The following is a 12491-nucleotide window of genomic DNA, read 5'->3' as shown; positions in this document are numbered from 1 at the left end:
ACAGAGATTGTGTATTCGTCGATATTAGATTCAAATATAGTACGGTCAAGCGAGTAAAAATGGCGACCATGCGAGCGAGCGCTACCAATTCACATGTGATGTATCACTACGCGCGCGGCGCAGACCGCGTGGCAGCCCGGGTATCGCGACCGGTCGAGAATGTATCAATGCGCATGCGGGAACGGGCGTGTCCGTGCGAGCATCGCAGCGAGCGTTCATTCTCGTTTCGTACGTCCTCCGCGACGGCTCGTGTGTTGAGTTAGCTATTGCGTCATAAAGATTTGCTGTTTCTATTGGTAAATTCCGTATATTCACGAGTTATAGATTGAAGCATCAATCTCAGTACGAGAAGGAGGTGATACGCCTTTGAAAGGCCGTATTACATTCAATATCGAGGATCCACCATTCTGCCGAACGATAAACAGAAAGAGAGAGAGACGGTAAATGATGACGCAGATTCTACTGGAAAGTTCTGGAAAGCTCTGACGAGATTGGTAACACGACCAATATTTACACTTGAGAGAAAGCCCTTTCTCTAACATGATCGAGGCCGTAAATCATGAGACTGTATGTACTATCGTCGACCGTAATCAGGTAACGAGTCACTTTCCTTTTCTTTAACCAATGATCGTTTCTGAGAATGAGTTAGATGACGATCTAACACTGAGTTATGAGAATGCATTAGATGACGATCTAATACAGAGTCGATCAAATGGTCATATCACATTTCCGATTATTGGTTCCAGATAAGCCGATAGAACGGCGAGAGAATCATTCATCTCTTACAGAGACGACGAGATAAATCTTCTGGATTCATTAGACTTTATTGAAAATACTGAGCTCAGTAATTATAATTCTAAACTATTTCTCTGGGAAAATAGCGATCGTCGATAAAGTTCCTTCAATATTCTATTTGATTCATTAAATGTAAAGATAATACTTTTTACGAACAACGTTTATATAAACTCTTGCATACTTGAGTATGATGAAATTAATAGATTTCTTTTGTAAATAAGCGTTTCATTAGTTGTTTAAGACGATTCGAGAACAAATCTATCGTTTGCGGTTCCTTAACATTATTACGAGCGTTTTCTTTATAACGAAGTTAAAAGATAAGTTCATATAAATTCATACGAGCGTTTCCTTTGCTCTTATTTTAATGTATAATTTAGATATAAGGATTTGAGCGATATTTGCTGTCTTTACGAACGAATTTGGCGTGTCACTGTTAATGAACAATATTAGGCATTGCATAAATTCTATTATTCATTGAGATTGAGAATAATAATTCTCAGATGATTGTCTCTTGGCTATTAATCAACTTGAGTTGTGGAAACTGAGTAGTGTTGTTTTCGAAAAGACGATATATCAAAGAATGGTTGAATTGGCACGTTAAGTCTATTTGTATTATTTCTTATATAATTATCAATATTGTTGCTGTGTCCTTAACAGATATTATGTTTATTATCCATGTTTGATAATTGAGATCCTTTTCTGGATAAAAGCAAAACAACTAGTCTCCTGAAACTCGGCATGATATCAAAATCCGATAACTTAAGATACGTATCATCTTCGTCTCAGTGTTGTATACAATACGATGTTCATTCTCTTGAAATAAGTATTACTGAAATACAGATACGTAGCAGAATATCACAGAAGGGATCTTTACTACTAATTACATTTCTCTGTCTTATATTTTGAAACAGCTTATTTTGTTGTATTATATTTTCTTTATATGATATATGTTCCATTGGGTTACATCTCCGAATACACAATCTTTGAACAGTCCATCTTTTAGTGTTGTGTCGAGTATCCTCATTCAAATTCTAGAGCCCTGGCTCCTGCGCGAGCTAGTACTTAACAGGTTCTGTAAAAAAAAGTTGATGAAAAAAATATATAATGTGCAGATTTCAAGGTCTCGATTATGAATCAGAGATTTATTTTGCAAAATTCAATACTTGTGTAAAATTTAAAAAATTAAAAAGAAATAAAAAAATTAATTTGAGTTAAAGTAATTTTTTCATACTTTGATATGAGAAACAACTGTAAAAATTTTGAGAAAAAACGGTGTCTGACGTTCCTCGAGGTTTACTTGTAAGGAATAGGAACATCACGAGAAACTATCGAGATTTGATACACACTTTGCAATTAAACTTGTATTTTATGCAGTTTTCTTTAGCGATAATACAGACAAAAAAACGATTGACATCGATTCCAATTCAATAAACTCCGAGAGAAGCATCTATTACGAATTTCCTTTTGTCCGTCAGTTTCGATGAACAAAGTGCACGTACGCACGGAAAGGATCTCCTAATTAACCGATGCCGTCTTTTTTTCTGCACATTTCCCCGACGAAGGGAGACCGCGCCGCCGATGGTTCGAGGGAAAATCGCTGATGTGATAAGCGAGTTCATAGAGCGTGCAGGAACGTCGGAAAGGAGCCGGACGAGCTGCGAAGGAACCGAGCGGAAACTCTTTATTTCGTTTCCTTTCGAAAAGAGGGGGGGGGGGTCGGCTCGCGGACGCAGTAGAACATAAATATCCAGTTTGCAAGCCGCGAGAGTATTATCGTAAGAATAAAAAAGAACAAACAGAGGAGGGGAAGAAGGTGGAATTAACCCCATGATGCGTGTCCTCGAAATGAAGGTTTATAAAAGGTAAAAGAAATTATCGCGAGATATTTAATTCAGATAAATTGCAGAAAGTTCGTGGCAATCTGGGGACTACTGGAGGACAAAATTTCATTAAAAGTACAGAGAGCATCGTAAAGAGGAGAATAATTATGACAAAATCTAAATGACTTTCTCTCTCTTCTATATATTTCAAAATTGATTAATTTCTCGATAAGCAATGTAGATTCAAAAAATCATAAATATGAGCAATAAAGTTGTTCCTCGGGAAAATGATTGAAGATATGGGCTCGGTACCTGAAACTTTAGATTTCGGTCCTTGAAAGTTCCATAGTTAAGGCCTCGCGCTATAAATCCGCTTCCGAGAAATCGAGTCAGAAAAATGAGAGGAGATAGCATATTTTGAGAACGTCTGCGGAGAACCTTAGAGACACTCCCGCTGAATTCAGCTTGCAATGTTGCGAGACGGAAACGAGACATGAGAGGAGGGGCGGTAAAAAAGCTCTGTCGCTGGCAAACCCGAAGGAGCAGAAGGCAACAAAGGGAAGAGCCGAGTAGTGAAGAGAATGAGGAAAACAGATCGCGCGGGGCAAAGCGGGGGTGGCGGGGGGGGGGGAGAGAAAAGAAGAAACGCCGCGGCGAGGAAGGAAAACTGCACAAAGACGCGACGCTGCGTTGCGCAGCTCGCTGGACGTGACGAGGGAGAAAAATATCCCGAGGGTGAAATTCCAGATGGACGGGTACGTGTGTACGGGTATGTATCTATACCGTGCCACGTACGTATGTGTGTGCGTGTATCGAAGACTATACGACGACGGGGCCGGGGGATAAAGACGGGCTGGATCTGAATGGCACGGGAGGAAAAACGCGGCGTTGCGCGCGCGCACCAAGAAAGTTTTGTCGAGCGACTGATAGATCCGGTTTGGCCAGCCGGCCAATTACTCACGTCCGCCAGTGTCTATTCGGGGAATAAACTTTTTACGGCTTCTCCCGTGCGATTTTATTGAGCCGCGCGACGACGTTGATGCGACGCATGTAAGCTCGAATAATTCTCCCGATGGGCGATTTTCACCATTTTATTTTATGAGGGTGAGATCGTGAATGGCAAGAGAATTAAATAAAAATACACTCGGTCACATTTAGATTCCTCAATATCTGTCTGTTCGGTGCATATCGGTTTGCCAATAGTGATCATAGCCGATAAACACACAAGTTTGCGCAAACGTCACGCCTCACAAATATTATATTTTGGAAAATGAGAAAAAAGAGCGGAACACTTTATCTTTCTCTAATCTAAATATTTGATACGTATGTATACCGGGTGAAGAAAAAGTCTGGAACCGGTGAAATATCTCGAAAACAAAACATTTTAGGAAAAAATGTTTTATACATAAGTTGTAGAGCTTCAACAAATGCAGCAAACGGTGGTACTTATTTGACCTTGAGCGGAAGTATAGAGGAGCTTTCATGGTCAACTTTAAAATTTTAAAAGGAAACCCCTCAGTTTTTATTTAATATTCTTGTAGCTGACATCGAAAGCTTTTTAAAACACTATCAATAAACTTCTTTCGGTTGAGTACTTTTCGAGATATGAGTTGACAAAGTTCAAGTACCGCCTGCATTAGCATTAGCCAAAGTGTACCGCGTGGAGGTTGCACGGTCGAATTTACATCTCATTGTGTGTGTGTGTGTGTGTGTGTGTGTGTCTTATATCAACATATCAACGGTTATTAAACTCATTTCGTCAGTTATTCTCTGCTTCTCAATTCTTCGACGCTCGCAGGTTTTGTTTTATAAACATGATCTTTTAAGAAGCCCCATAAACTCACGCTAGGAAGCGCCGGCAACACGCTGTTGATAGGGATACGCTAGCAAGCGTCGGCATTTCTGGCAATAAGCAGCTGAACTCCACGCTCAGGGGCTTTTTCTTTTTCAAGCTTTTGTAGTTTAATAACCGTTGATATGTTGATATAACACACACACACACACACACACACACACACACACACACACACACACACACACACAATGAGATGTAAATTCGACCGTGCAACCTCCACGCGGTACACTTTGGCTAATGCTAATGCCGGCGGTACTTGAACTTTGTCAACTCATATCTCGAAAAGTACTCAACCGAAAGAAGTTTATTGATAGTGTTTTAAAAAGCTCTCGATGTCAGCTATAAGAATATTAAATAAAAAGTGGGGGTTCCCATTTAAAATTTTAAAGTTGACCTTGAAAGCTCCTCCATACTTACGCTCAAGGTCAAATAAGTATCCACCATTTGATGCATTTGTTAAAGCCCTACAACTTATGTATAAAACATTTTTTCCTAAAATGTTTTGTTTTCGAGATATTTCACCGGTTCCAGACTTTTCCCTCACCCTGTATACGTAACAGGATAAACTGCGCGATGTAAAAATTATAGATATCAAAATTATTAAATGGGAGAAGCAGCGCAAGAGCTTGCAAATATCCAACGCGAAATGTTTACAAACAAGTTTTACAAACATGCAAAAAAATATTATAAAACAAATTGTTTTCAGTCGCTGCTTTATCACTGGAAAAAAAAATTTTTACACGATATACGTGACGTAACACACCCGGTGCAGGTGCATCGTGCGCGGATGACATAGGTTAAATAAATTCTTTCGAAAACGGGGCGAGATGAATCCAAACCTTTCTCCGGGAGATATTCCCGTCGTGATTGTCAAACATGTCGCGGGGGGAAACGAGATAGCGCGCCCTCAGAACGGCGCGACGGAGCAGGGAGAACGTAAAAATCACTCCTTGCGCTCCTCCGCTGTCGTGTTTACGATTTTGCAACAGTAACGCATATTCCGTGCATGGAATATAAATTCCTGTGCGCGGCGACGTTTCCATCCACGGGTAGAATCTACACGCTCGGTACCCGAGGGGCGGGAGGAGGGAGGGGAAGAGGGACGACGGCCGAGATGGGGGAGAAAACATTTCAGAATCCGATCAGAAATCGGGATCCTGTGAAGGGGACGGTACCATTAGCTAGCCGGGATTTAGAGAAAAGGATATTCTTTCTGAATCCCCGCCGCTCTATTAATGTCACATCTGCCATTGTTGAAAGAAGTGGAAAGCGGCGGATTTCCATTTTACACAAGATGTATCAGCGTCAGGTCGATCGCCCGCCAGCAGGTCTCTCTCTCTCTCTCTCTCTCTCTCTCTCTCTCTCTCCTCTCTCTCTCTCTCTCTCTCTCTCGGCTAAGTGATGATTCTGCGGATACTTGATACCGCGCACCTCGTTTTACTCGCTCACCTCCTCCAATCGTAAATCATGTCTACGTTAATCCGTCGAATAAGCGCGAGAGAAAACGAGAAAATTACTGGTACAGAAACGTATTTTCGTTTAATAAAATACCGTGATATTTGCACGTCATGTTTGTTTCTCAATGGAAGGAAATGATGGGACAGTAAGCCCGACCGAAGAGATTGCGACACGAAATAAACGCGAAATATCTTTTACAAATAATACCTGTATCATCAGTTATCCTTTCTTATCTTCCCACAAAACAAAGAATATTAGAAATCAACATCTTGAAATGTTGATTTTATGTGTTATCTTTTGAACATTTTCGCTTAATATTTTTAAAATGTTTCAAAGACATTATCAAATAATGTAATTCGATCGAATATTGCAAAATTGTTTTAGAAAGATATTGACTCACTGAAGTTATTCGTAATAATGTTGATACAACATTAGAAACTACATATTATAAAATGTTATACATAAGGTAAACGTACCAGTGGCCGCACACTTAAGCCACAATTCAGATTGTGATACAAATTTAGCCCATTTAGACGCATGCTTGGTACAAATGACTTGAACCATCTTGAAGCTTAGGGTTCTAGTTTCTAAAACACATGCAATGTTTATTTTAATATTCAGTCATTTATTATTTATGCCGCGAAAATGATAAAATGGTCAAATGTACCAGTGCCCGCACAGCTTTTCTCGGCATGTCCCAGTGCCGAGACCCAGTGTCCGCATAACCTTTATTACTCGGTTTTCATAATAAATCTAAAGTAGTATACATAATAAAAAATATCCAACTGCTAAGGCTAAGAAGTGTAGATGAAGGTAGAGATGCCTGAAAGAAGAGAAGAAAGAACAGCAAAAGATTTAATCAATTTAAAATTATGACAATGGCTGATATAACGTTGAACGATAAACATTTATTGAAAAATATGTCACATGACAATTACAACAACTTTGTTTGTTTTTCCTTCTATTTCCTTCTCCAGTTTCTCGTTCTCTTCTTGCTGTTTCTCGTTCTCTTCTTGCTGTTTCTCGTTCTCTTCTTGCTGTTTCTCGTTCTCTTTTTGCTGTTTTTTCTTCTCTTCTTGCTGTTTTCTTTTCTCTTCTTGCTGTTTCTTCTTCTCTTGCTGTTGTTTCTTTTTCTCTTCTTGCTGTTTCTTCTTCTCTTTTGCTGTTTCATCTTCTCTTCTTGCTGTTTCTTTTTTTCTTCTTGGTGTTTCTTTTTCTCTTCTTGCTGCTGTTTTTTGATTTCTTCCTGCTCTTTCTTCTTCTCTTCTTGCTGCTTTTTTTTATCTTCTTGTAATTTTTGCTTTTCCAACTGTGTGACTTTTTTTTGTTCTTGCATCTTTTCTCTTTTTATTCGTCTCTCTTCTTTTTCTTGCAACATCTTCAGCTTTTCTTCCTCTTTCTGCGAAGCTAATAATAGCCATTGATCGCTGGTAGCGACAGAAGGAAGTTTCTCGGTCGTCTTCTTCTTTTTCGTAACTTTCTTTCTGTCTTCCGGCCAGAAGAGCGAATTTTTAAAAACTGATGGAATCTCTTCAGCTCTTTTAGCCGCACTTTTCGGAGTATTATCGGCAATTTGTACATTTACACTATTCAGAACGTTCAGCGGACTTCTTCGCGTCTCGCCAACAGCTTTCGCGGCGGATTCCTCTGTGTTTAAGCTGTTTTGTTTTACCCCAGTTGTTTGCACGACGCTTTGAACGCCTGTACCAATAGCCTCCTCGACGATTTCCGCGATGTTCTCGTTACATTCTTCGACGATTTTCGCGATATTCTCGTCACATTCTTCGACGATTCCCTCGATTTTTTCACTGCTGTCCTCCGCAATGCTGTTAACGCATCCCTCCGTGAGAATTGTGATGCAACTCTCGTCGATTACTGTCAATATGATAATTGTTAATTACAGAACATGATAATCACGGCGCTATTTCAAACACGAACCTTCAACTCCTACGGGTTCTGAGCTCTCCGCATCGATGATATCATCACCATTGAAGGTTAAAATGATAGAGTCTCCTTGTTGAAAAGTGGATTCGGTCTCCGATCTGAATCCAATTCCCAAATCAGCAGCGAAATGAAGGATGTCGTTGGCTCTAGTCCCGTCTTCTAGTGCCTCCAGCTGAATGTCATTCTGCCCATTATTAGCTAAATATATTAAAACAGATCGAAACAATGATTAATTAATCAATTTTAAATGCCGAAATTAACCGTATCTCGACACGAAATCAATTTTAAATGCCGAAATTAACCGTATCGCGATACGAAAAAGTCTTTATATAAAAATTGTCCACAACATTTATTTCACGTCTAATATACCAGCGAGTCTCTTAATTTTCAGCCAATATTGATATAGTCCTTCATTCGTGCTTTCACCACTCCAAACCCCAGAACGATGCGATTCCTCGAAAGCGCTGATCACGTTAGCCGGTAATTGCTGTTCCATCAACCGTAAATGTTCGACAAATTTCGTCTCAGCTTGAAGCGTGCTCGGATCGTTATGACAAGTATCATCGCTCGATGACATTCCTTTTCGAAGAACATTGAAATCAACCGCATCCGCTGAGAAAGGGGCGAGCCCGCACGATCGAAATCCGTTTCTTATCGTTGCTGTTAAATCCAAAGAATCAAGTGCAACCTTCAATAAAGGTGCAAATTGTTCTTTTTTCAAACGATTTCCGCAGTTCTCGAATCTCCACTGATTCACGGTTTTTTTCCACGCACTTTTCAACGGATGAAAAACGGCGACATCCAACGGCTGTAAAATATGTGTAGCGTTGGGATACAACGCGATGAGTTCGATGTTCTTTTCTCTGCAAAAATTACTCAGCGGTAGAGTGCAATGAGATGAATGTCCGTCAACGTAGAGAACGACTGGGAACTCGACGTGTTTTGCTGCAGCCAAGGGTAGAAGACGTTCGTTACATACTCGAAAAAACGTCTCGGCAGTCATCCAGCCTCTATCGGAAGTACCGATGCTCCAACCCGACGGAACATTATCGGTTACAGATTTCGGTACACGCTGATACCAAAACATCACCATCGGAGGAACTAACATCCCTGCTGCGTTTACCATGAAAAGAGTCGTGAGATTCTCCTTTTCGTCGGCATTGACGACGTTGTAAACTCTCTTCGCCCCTTTTCGAACGATGACATGATCAGCCTTTGGGCATAAGAAGAACCCACTTTCATCACAATTATAGACTCGCGAAGGGTCGATGTTCAGCAGGCCTTTGCTCTTCAAGTACTGAGAAACTTCCTGGAACCAACCCCTCAATTTTTCTTCCGTCGCCGACGCACGACTGTACGTTAAGTTTTGAGGCAATACGTTGAGACAGTTCCTTATGCCGACGACAAAATGCTTCGTACCAGTGACGACCCGGACGATTGTTCGTAAAGGTGTTTCTCGTTCTAATTCGACGACTAACTTCTGAACAGCATTGAGGAGTTGCTCTTTAGTGATGGGAAATCCTCTTTCACTGACGTGAAAAATCCAATCGACGAGATGTTGTTCTTCGGTTGCTGTGAGAATCGAGCTAGGTCCCATCGACGCCTTTTACTGGAGTTTTGTATTTAAGTTTGCCAAATAATGTGCTCGATGGCACTCCATACTGTGCACTCGCTGCTCTTATCGTTGATCCACAGGCCACAGCATCTACAGCACTGTCAACCGAAGATTGGCAATATTTTTTTTTCGATGCCTTCGGCATGATGCAGGATTTCTGCAATGAATATAGTCCTTTGCATGGAGATCTCATTACATTCAATATTCACTATATTTATATATTTTATTATAAAATTATCGATTATTACACAAAAATATATTCAGCCGTAACATAACCTCTCCATGTAAACACCAAACAATTTTCCTGATACTGGTTGCACAGATTCAGCATGCACATTAGATTTATTGCAGATATATTATCGACAATGAGTACTTACTTATCAATCGGTTTCCACACGATAATTTGTTTTTTTAATCGAAACACCAGAATTAAAAACTGCATCGATCGAGAGACAGCGTGCTACGCGATTACGTGCGGTTACTGGGACTAGCGAACTTCGCAGAGTTGTACCAGTATCCGAACAGCGTCTCGATAGGGGTACAGCATATGATTGCTTGGCCCAGTAACCGAACAGGAAGATTTTACTATTAAATGTGTTTTATAAGCAATTAAACCGCCGTATAGGTAAGAATACATTCTCCTGAATAAAATGAGCTATAATTTACCTCCAAAATACGAAAAGGTGGAACGATAAACCTTTAAGAAGCTTTCAGCAATTCTTAGCATATTCGATAAGGAATGCGTTGAAACTACCGCCGTGACGTGCGAGACCGAATAAACAATTTAAAATAAATGGTAATCCGTGCAGAATCATACTTATTTGTATGTTATTAAGTACAATAACGTATTGCAGATCCCTACACAATTTTTAGATTTGCAATATTCTTCACGAAATGCTTAATAAATTGAAAACATTAAAGTCGTGTGCGGCGACTGGGACGTGTGCGGCCACTGGTACGTTTACCTTATATACTATTGAATATCGCTGCAATAACATTCTATTAATAATTTTTTGTCTACTGGGTTATTAATGAAATATTTTTTGGAAAACATTACAATAAAGTCACTAGAGAATTACGCTAATTAATTAATTGTATTTACAATGCAATAAGTCGACGAGCGTTGTAATTGATCGAGTGGCGCGGCGGTGAAGTAGACTGGATCGTTGTACCTCAGCAAAACGCCTTTAATAATTAATCCAGCACGGAATGCGCTTGACACATGGTCTACCTTCCACAAATTTCCCGTATAGTACGGGTTTTACTCGTTTGCCGCGTAATTTACTGTGGTATCATCATAACCATAAGATACGGCATCTTCATCAGTATCTGCCGCGTAACATGAATACCCTTCCACGCGATGTGTTACGTCAATGTGGATACTTTATCACATTCACGTTTGGATACGTGGAATTTCCACACGAATGAGAAATTACTAAATAACGTTAATTTAATATTCATATTAAATTAGATTATATTAATATTAACATATACTAGTAGCTAATATTTAATTTAATTATTACCTATATGCGCTACTTTCTTCTTGTCTAAATAAATTTAAATAATTATCATTATTAATATAGTAAAATTAATTCTCCCGTGCTCCAATTAAAAAATAAATTAAATTCTTCGTAATTTCATAACAATAAATATTATCGTTAACCTTTAGAGGACGGGAAGCCTAGTTTTAGGCTTCAAACTGTTTACGCGTTAAATATTATCTTAAATAAGGGTTTTTTGGATCGTTGAGTTCTATAGTTCCGGGAATCTAAGATACAAGTGAGAATGGGCCAATTCCGAGAATTAAAGTCAATTTCCGAGAATTGAATTACTCCTATCTTCTTAGAACTCTTTTGTGAAACCTTTAGATATTATGTCCCCTCTACCTTTACTACTTTCTTACTCTAACTTTACTCGTAAATAAAAATTTTTTTCCACAAAGTCCTCCTTATGAATTTGTTTGCATTTTTTATGAATTTCAAAATATATTTTTATAACGAAATTTTGCGAAAAGTATTTCTATATTTCTCATTCGAAACTAAATATAAATAACAATTTATTTGAAATGTGCAATCATATTTTATGCAATTTAAGGTAAACGTACCAGTGGCCGCACACGTCCCAGTCGCCGCACACGACTTTAATGTTTTCAATTATTAAGCATTTCGTGAAGAATATTGCAAATCTAAAAATTGTGTAGGGATCTGCAATACGTTATTGTACTTAATAACATACAAATAAGTATGATTCTGCACGGATTACCATTTATTTTAAATTGTTTATTCGGTCTCGCACGTCACGGCGGTAGTTTCAACGCATTCCTTATCGAATATGCTAAGAATTGCTGAAAGCTTCTTAAAGGTTTATCGTTCCACCTTTTCGTATTTTGGAGGTAAATTATAGCTCATTTATTCAGGAGAATGTATTCTTACCTATACGGCGGTTTAATTGCTTATAAAACACAATTTAATAGTAAAATCTTCCTGTTCGGTTACTGGCCAAGCAAATCATATGCTGTACCCCTATCGAGACGCTGTTCGGATACTGGTACAACTCTGCGAAGTTCGCTAGTCCCAGTAACCGCACGTAATCGCGTAGCACGCTGTCTCTCGATCGATGCAGTTTTTAATTCTGGTGTTTCGATTAAAAAAAACAAATTATCGTGTGGAAAACCGATTGATAAGTAAGTACTCATTGTCGATAATATATCTGCAATAAATCTAATGTGCATGCTGAATCTGTGCAACCAGTATCAGGAAAATTGTTTGGTGTTTACATGGAGAGGTTATGTTACGGCTGAATATATTTTTGTGTAATAATCGATAATTTTATAATAAAATATATAAATTATAGTGAATATTGAATGTAATGAGATCTCCATGCAAAGGACTATATTTCATTGCAGAAATCCTGCATCATGCCGAAGGCATCGAAAAAAAAATATTGCCAATCTTCGGTTGACAGTGCTGTAGATGCTGTGGCCTGTGGATCAACGATAAGAGCA

General features: G+C 39.1%; 1 long non-coding RNA gene across 1 annotated transcript; it reads left to right on the top strand.

Moving 5' to 3' along the window:
• Positions 1 to 243: 243 nt before the first annotated feature.
• LOC139784026 (uncharacterized) lies at positions 244 to 1693 on the top strand. The gene is made up of 2 exons (XR_011721459.1): positions 244 to 594; positions 747 to 1693. It is a non-coding gene; the product is annotated as an uncharacterized lncRNA (long non-coding RNA).
• Positions 1694 to 12491: the final 10798 nt, after the last annotated feature.

Source organism: Temnothorax nylanderi, unplaced genomic scaffold (assembly GCF_030848795.1).
Source record: "Temnothorax nylanderi isolate EJ_2023f unplaced genomic scaffold, tnyl_v1.0 TNYL_tig0572_pilon, whole genome shotgun sequence".
Classification (NCBI taxonomy): Eukaryota; Metazoa; Arthropoda; class Insecta; order Hymenoptera; family Formicidae; genus Temnothorax; species Temnothorax nylanderi.
This window is presented reverse-complemented; position numbering and strand designations above follow the sequence as displayed.